The sequence below is a fragment of the Triticum urartu genome, chromosome 5 (assembly GCF_003073215.2).
Source record: "Triticum urartu cultivar G1812 chromosome 5, Tu2.1, whole genome shotgun sequence".
NCBI classification, from domain to species: Eukaryota; Viridiplantae; Streptophyta; class Magnoliopsida; order Poales; family Poaceae; genus Triticum; species Triticum urartu.
The window spans coordinates 534,247,277-534,253,575 of record NC_053026.1 but is presented as its reverse complement, the minus strand read 5'-3'; the positions used below and the strand labels follow the sequence as shown (position 1 = coordinate 534,253,575).

At 44.1% G+C, this 6,299-nt stretch overlaps 1 long non-coding RNA gene across 1 annotated transcript; it reads left to right on the top strand.

Moving 5' to 3' along the window:
* The first annotated feature begins 1,312 nt into the window (after positions 1–1,312).
* LOC125510452 lies at positions 1,313–6,032 on the top strand. Its single transcript, XR_007284625.1, has 3 exons — positions 1,313–3,300; positions 4,863–5,747; positions 5,855–6,032. It is a non-coding gene; the product is annotated as an uncharacterized LOC125510452 (long non-coding RNA).
* The last annotated feature ends 267 nt before the right edge of the window (positions 6,033–6,299 follow it).

Below are 6,299 nucleotides of genomic sequence, written 5' to 3'. Positions count from 1 at the left end.
GTGGTTGTGTGCATCTTATTAGGCATAGGTTGACCATTCACGTGTTGCTGTTGTACAAGTTCAATATAAGGATTGAACAAAAATGCCCTTTATCAAAGAACCAAGATATAAAAGGGATCCAAAAGTTTACAAGTTCACAAAATAAGCTTTGAAATCAAAACAAGCTGAGATGTACGTCACTAGCCAAAAGCTCTAATACAACTGGAATGCGGCACTCAGCTCGCAAGCTGTAACTTTTGGTGTTCCTAGCAGGAAATGTGCAAGTATCTATAGTAGACATGGTCTTCCTTCCCTACTTCCATGACTTAGGCGACTAGGGGTGGTAGGTGATCTACCACTTTCTTGGAGAGACCACATGCCATCTCCCCCTCTATCTATCGCTCCGGCGATGCGAGGGAGCTGAACCCCAAAGCTTCGGTCCAATAGTGGTAGGGTTAGAATTTAAATTATATTTTGTCTCCGATTGGCGGTGGTGACACAATGATGTCACCGTCGGTGTGGAATAAGATCTGTGCCCCACTCTCATTCTGTGGTGCTTCTTCATATCGCCAGGAATCGTATGCTGGATGGTGTGCCCCTTGATCTCTCTCTTCGGGTGGCGTTTTTGTGTGTGGGTTTGTCTCAGTGGCCATGTCCTATGTAGCGGACAACATGGTTGTGCATCTTGATCCTACAAATATAGTTTGAACCGAGGAAGGTTGGCCGGCCTTAGCCTCGTCAAGGAGCATGTGAGATTCCGTCTGACCGGATCTGGGGCGTTATGTCGGCCCTCACCAATGTTTTCTTCTCCAAAACGGCAATTTGCTACGTAGATCGTGGCTGCTGATGTCTTCCAGTCTACATCGACGACTCGCCGACCCACTAGTATGTATCTAATGTAACATATGTGAATGCATAGTTCTTGATTTGGATAACTAAGCCACTTTGTAAGTGGGCATAGCTAAGTCCTGATACATGCATACATGCCGCAACCATGTATCACATACGCCACCATCGTTCCTCCCCACAACTGGTTACAGGGAAATGACTACGGGTTTCCCGTGGACGTAACAAAGGCGATCTTAGGTAATCCCATATCAAGTGGTCAGGGAACGAAGAAGATAGCTTTTGGCACCAGAGTACGTCCGCAAACCCATTATCGCACCAATAGTAATAACTTTTACTTCCCTAAAGGAAAATGTTGAGTGTTCCACTTCACTCAAATCGAAATATTATTAGCATAAACATACAAGGAGGATGTTGAATGCTATCAATGTTTAGCACCTAAACATTCTTTTTCTCTTTAATGCTCTAGATTCCCTCCTCGGTCAAGATCCTGGTGAAATAGGACAAAAGGGTGTGTGAATGCAGTAAAATGCCGGAAATACTATGACTACAACACAAAACTAAAGGTAAAAAGTGATGCAATTTCGGACTCATCACGCCAATCACTTGAATAATGTAATACCACGATATTAGTCTTTAGTTCTCCGCATCATGCGGACATTTGTCTAAGCCTCCACCTTTATTTAATAAAAGTGGAAAATATTTCATTTTATTTCAAAATAACTTTTTAAGGGATTATTTCAAAATAACTTGCAGCGAATGATCACTGCAATCAAATAGAGTTTTGTCTCGCACTCGGATCAATCGGACCACCAACGCAAACTACACGAATTGGACCGGGGCATCTTGAGCCCACAGGCCTTCTACAGAGAAATGGTCAATTAACTAGTTACCCACACCGCTTCCGTTTCTCTCTTTCGGCCCAACCCTGTCTCACCAAATCACTTTGTATGTCACGAGTTTTGTTTTATAAAAAATTAAACTGTTTTTATGGAGCCAACTAATCACTACTGGACGATCTAAAAAAACTGATCACTACTGTTTGAACAATGTTTAAATGATTCAGCAGCAGCAGCAGCATCCCCATATTGTGTCGCCTTTATTTTCACTTCTAAACTATATTAACTTCTCATGCGGCACGATCATTTTTGGCTTCGAGAGAACATGCCAAACTGAGAAGGGTGCGATATTGCTTGCTCCGTAGAGACAATGATCGGATCGGATAAAAAAGGAGAGACATGCACGAGAGAATAAAGTGACCATGGAATACGTAGAGTAACATGTAGAACACACTCCACAAGCTTCATTTTGTAGGCATAAGCATATATTCTCCTATATATTCGTTAGTGTAGCTCCTCTGTATATGTTCAGATCGGGGGCATCTAAATGTAACTAGCTAGGTATGTGGTGCTGCTCCATAAATATGTGCGGGCCTAATAGATAGCTCTCAGCAAAAAAGACAAATTTGAGGTTTGTAAAAAAGTTTACTGTTCGTGTACTGTTCTGGCTAAATTTGCCTTTTTTGGTGAGAGTTACTTGGATGTCCATATGATGTGAAATTTGGAGTGTATCTCACGCACCAAATTATCTACCATACAAAAAAATTGAACTTTTTTGAATTTGTCTGAATTTTTTGAGAATTTTTTTGAACCGGGTGCAGATGAGTCTGGACTTAGAAATAGATATTCGACAATGTTGGTATCTTTACTGATCAATAAAGCCACCATGAAAGTTTTGAAAAAACAGACGAGCTGCTCTGCTGGTCTTTATTTTTAGAAGGTTTACTTGAACCCCCGGTAGGTAACAGTTGCATAGCTGCTTTCACCATCGTGATAGCTGGCCCTCCCCACCAATTCATCTTTTATCATCACGTGTAGAGCTCAAACAGCAAGCAAATGTATACACATGGCATTGCCGCATTCCAAAAAATATCAGGATCAAGTTGAACATGAACTGGTGGCTAGCTTGTGAGGTTGTCCTTGGCATCCTTCACTCCATAACCTGATATATTATAGTCACCGTGTTTGGCTGCTAAGAATGACGCTCAAAATCAAAGAACAAGAATTGAAATTTGGTAACGAGGCTGCTTGGTTGCAATTAAATCTAGAACTGCAGATTCTAGTGCCGATTCTAGGAGACAAAATAGAACTAGAGGCAATTCTTACATGTTAGGTTGATCTCTCTCCCGTTCGAACCCAACGGGTCGAACGGGCCCCTGACTCGCGCCCTGATCGGGGGCGCCCAACCAAACCATGGTTGGTGGGCCCCTATGACCCGCGCTATATAAACAGAGGTGGGGGCCGGGGCACGACTTATGAGGTTAATCGCTGCCACAATCCTCACCTACAATCCCTACCGATCTAGGGTTAGCGTGGTGCTCACGGGAAGCACACCACCGCCGCCATCTCTCCGCCATCACCGGCCCCTACTTCACCATGGCCGGCGCTGGATCGAGTTCATCTGCACCAGCAGAAGGTAGGTTCACCGGAAGATCTAACCGACTCGATCCAAAGCACTCTATCAATTGTATCAGCCAGATCGGGTTAGACCTTTTCGGTAGAAAGAATTCAAAGCAAAAGTATCATCCCTCCCCAAAGAACCCTAGAAGGGCAGAGAAAAGCAAACAAAAGAACAAAGTTTTCACCGGAGAAGGGCCTCAGGCCTTCGCCGGCAAAGTGCGCCGCCACAAGGCCCGTCGCGCATCGGCAAGCTGAGGCAACAGGGACGAAGAACCTACCCCGAAAGGGGCAAAGAGCACCGCCACCGATCCATTCGATGGCAGCGCGCTCACCACAAAGGGGAACGCGCGACCGGCGAAGGGGTCGGCAGGGGCGCAGCCGCTCCGTCCATCTAGGTCGTCCTCGGGTGGCACCTGCCTCTCTCTTCTCTCAGGGGAGGTGGTGGATGGAGAGTTGAAAAATAAAGGAAGAGACGGTAGCCGGGCTCGCGCGGCGTGGTGGTGGATGCCGTCGCCGGCGGCCGGCGCTCTCGCGCGGTGGCTGGACGGCCAGAGCGAGGACGGCGCTGCACGCGTCTCTCTCTCTTTCTCCGTCAAAGGAAATGCGGGGAAAAGGGAAAGAGAAAGGGGAAGGAAGAGGACGCGCGCGCGGCGCGATGGCTTCCGTCGCCGCCGGCGGCGGCCGGACTGGGCGGCCGGGGCACTGCCTTGTGTACGCCGTCTGAGGGTAAGAGAGAGATCGAAGAGAGAACAGAATGGGGGCGCTAGGTTTCGGGTCTGGGGACTCTGTCTCGTTTTTGTTCGAGCGAGAATGGCATTCCACCGTCGGATCAGATCGACGGCCCGGATCAAAAACCTAAACCGCTGCATGCCGCTGGGCCAGAAAGAGAGAAGGCCAGCTGGGCTGCTGGGCCGGCAGAGCCTGCGGACCAGGCCGGCTCAGGCGAGCATGCAGAGGCGCAGGCCATGGGCCGCTGCGGGCCTTCCACGACAGGCCGAGGCCGGCTAGAGCTGCCCATTTTTTCGCATTTTAATAGTTTGTTTGTCCAGTGTTGTGGGCAGATTGAAAATAGTTTTTCTATGCAAATTTTCCAACGAAAATTCAGTTTAGAAAATAGAAAAGAAAAAGGTATAAAAGTTTCTGAAAATGCAAACAGAAAATTTTCAGAAAAGAAATGTTCATGAATTTTATAAATAAAATTAAAAAAAAGTTCATGATTTCTTATTCGGTCAAAGAAAAGTTTCTGTATAATAGTAAAAAGTTCATGAATTTTTATTCATGTTTTTCCGCTGCGTAAATAATTAATAGTGCTCTTTAACAAAAGTTTCGATAGAAATAAGTTTTTAAGAGCATGTTAAAGTGATTATTAAAATGAATATGATTATGTTATTTTTATGACCAACGTTGTTAATAACATGATCATGTTTTATTACTGAAAATTTAAAGGTGCATTTATTTCTAATTTTTGCTCAACAGTAATATAGATTTAATTGCATAGACAATTATATGTTTAGTTTGACCAATGTTAGCTTAATGCATATGATTGTTATATTGATGTCACTTAAATTGTGATTTCAGGAGGCTTTCACTTGATGAGTTGCCTAAAAGATGTTCCGACACTCAGAGGTGACAATCACACTAAGTGGAGGAAAGCAAGATGAACTGGCATTTATTTGTGCTGATGTGGACTGGGTTCTGGATGAACCACAGCCGGTCAGACCTACAGAGGCAGTAAGAGAGACCACTGATGACGATGCTGTGTGGACTAAAAAGAGGGGGGATTATGCCCCTTTGGAGATGTCCTACATCATAGAAAACCAAAAGTGGGTCAATGCAAACAAAAAATGCATGGCCTTTATAAAGAATACAATTGAGAGCACCATTGTGGGCTCCATTGCAGAGTGCACTTCCGCAGGGGAGTTGCTTACAAAGATAAAGAGCCAGTTCACTAGCTCTTCAAAGATATATGCCACCCAGGTGTTAAAACAACTGGTGACAGAACACTACACAGGTGGTGGAATAAGAGAGCACACATCCTCAGGATGAGTAATATGGCAGCAAAGCTAAAGCCCATGGATGAGGATCTGGAGATCAAACCAAAGCTCTTGGTCCACCTAGTCATGGCTTCACTGCCAAAGGAGTTTGAAACTTTTGTTGTGAACTACAATATGTCACCTGGAACATGAGACATTGAAAAGACAATAGCGATGTGTGTCCAAGAAGAGGACAGACTAAAAGCCTCACATGATGGTACACTCAACTATGTGAAGGATCACAATAAAAAGAACTACAATCAAAACAACAAAAGTTCTCCTTCAAAGCCAGAAGGAAAAGCTCCCTATCAGCATCAGCGTCAGCAACAGCCTTTCCCAGTGGACAAAGACACTTGTCTCCACTGTAAGCAGACCGGGCATTACAAGAAAGACTGCCCTGTTTGGCTGAAGTCCTTAATGGCAAAGCAAGGTAACAACATTGTTTCCTTAGTTAATGAATCCTTGTACACACAGTTTTCGAAATCTACTTGGTGGATTGACTCAGGGGCAACTATTCATGTTGCAAATTGTTTACAGGGATTCCATTCGACCCAGACTACGCTAAGAAGAGAAAGAGGCATTGAAGTAGCCAATGGAATTCAAGCGGAAGTTGAAGCTTTCGGCGACATCTCCTTGGAGTTAGCTGATGGATTCAAGCTTCTAATTAGAGATGTTCTTTATGTTCCTTCATGTAATAGAAACTTATTTAGCGTTTCATGTTTGGACAAAGAAAATTATGAGTGTTATTTTGGACATGGCAAGTGTGCCATATGGTATAATAATGCTTATGTGGGTAATGCTTTACTACACGATGAGCTTTATTTGTTATCACTAAAGGAAATATGCCCTAGAGGCAATAATAAAGTTATTATTTATTTCCTTATATCATGATAAGTGTTTATTATTCATGCTAGAATTGTATTAACCGGAAACGTAATACTTGTGTGAATACATAGACAAACAAAGTGTCACTAGTATGCCT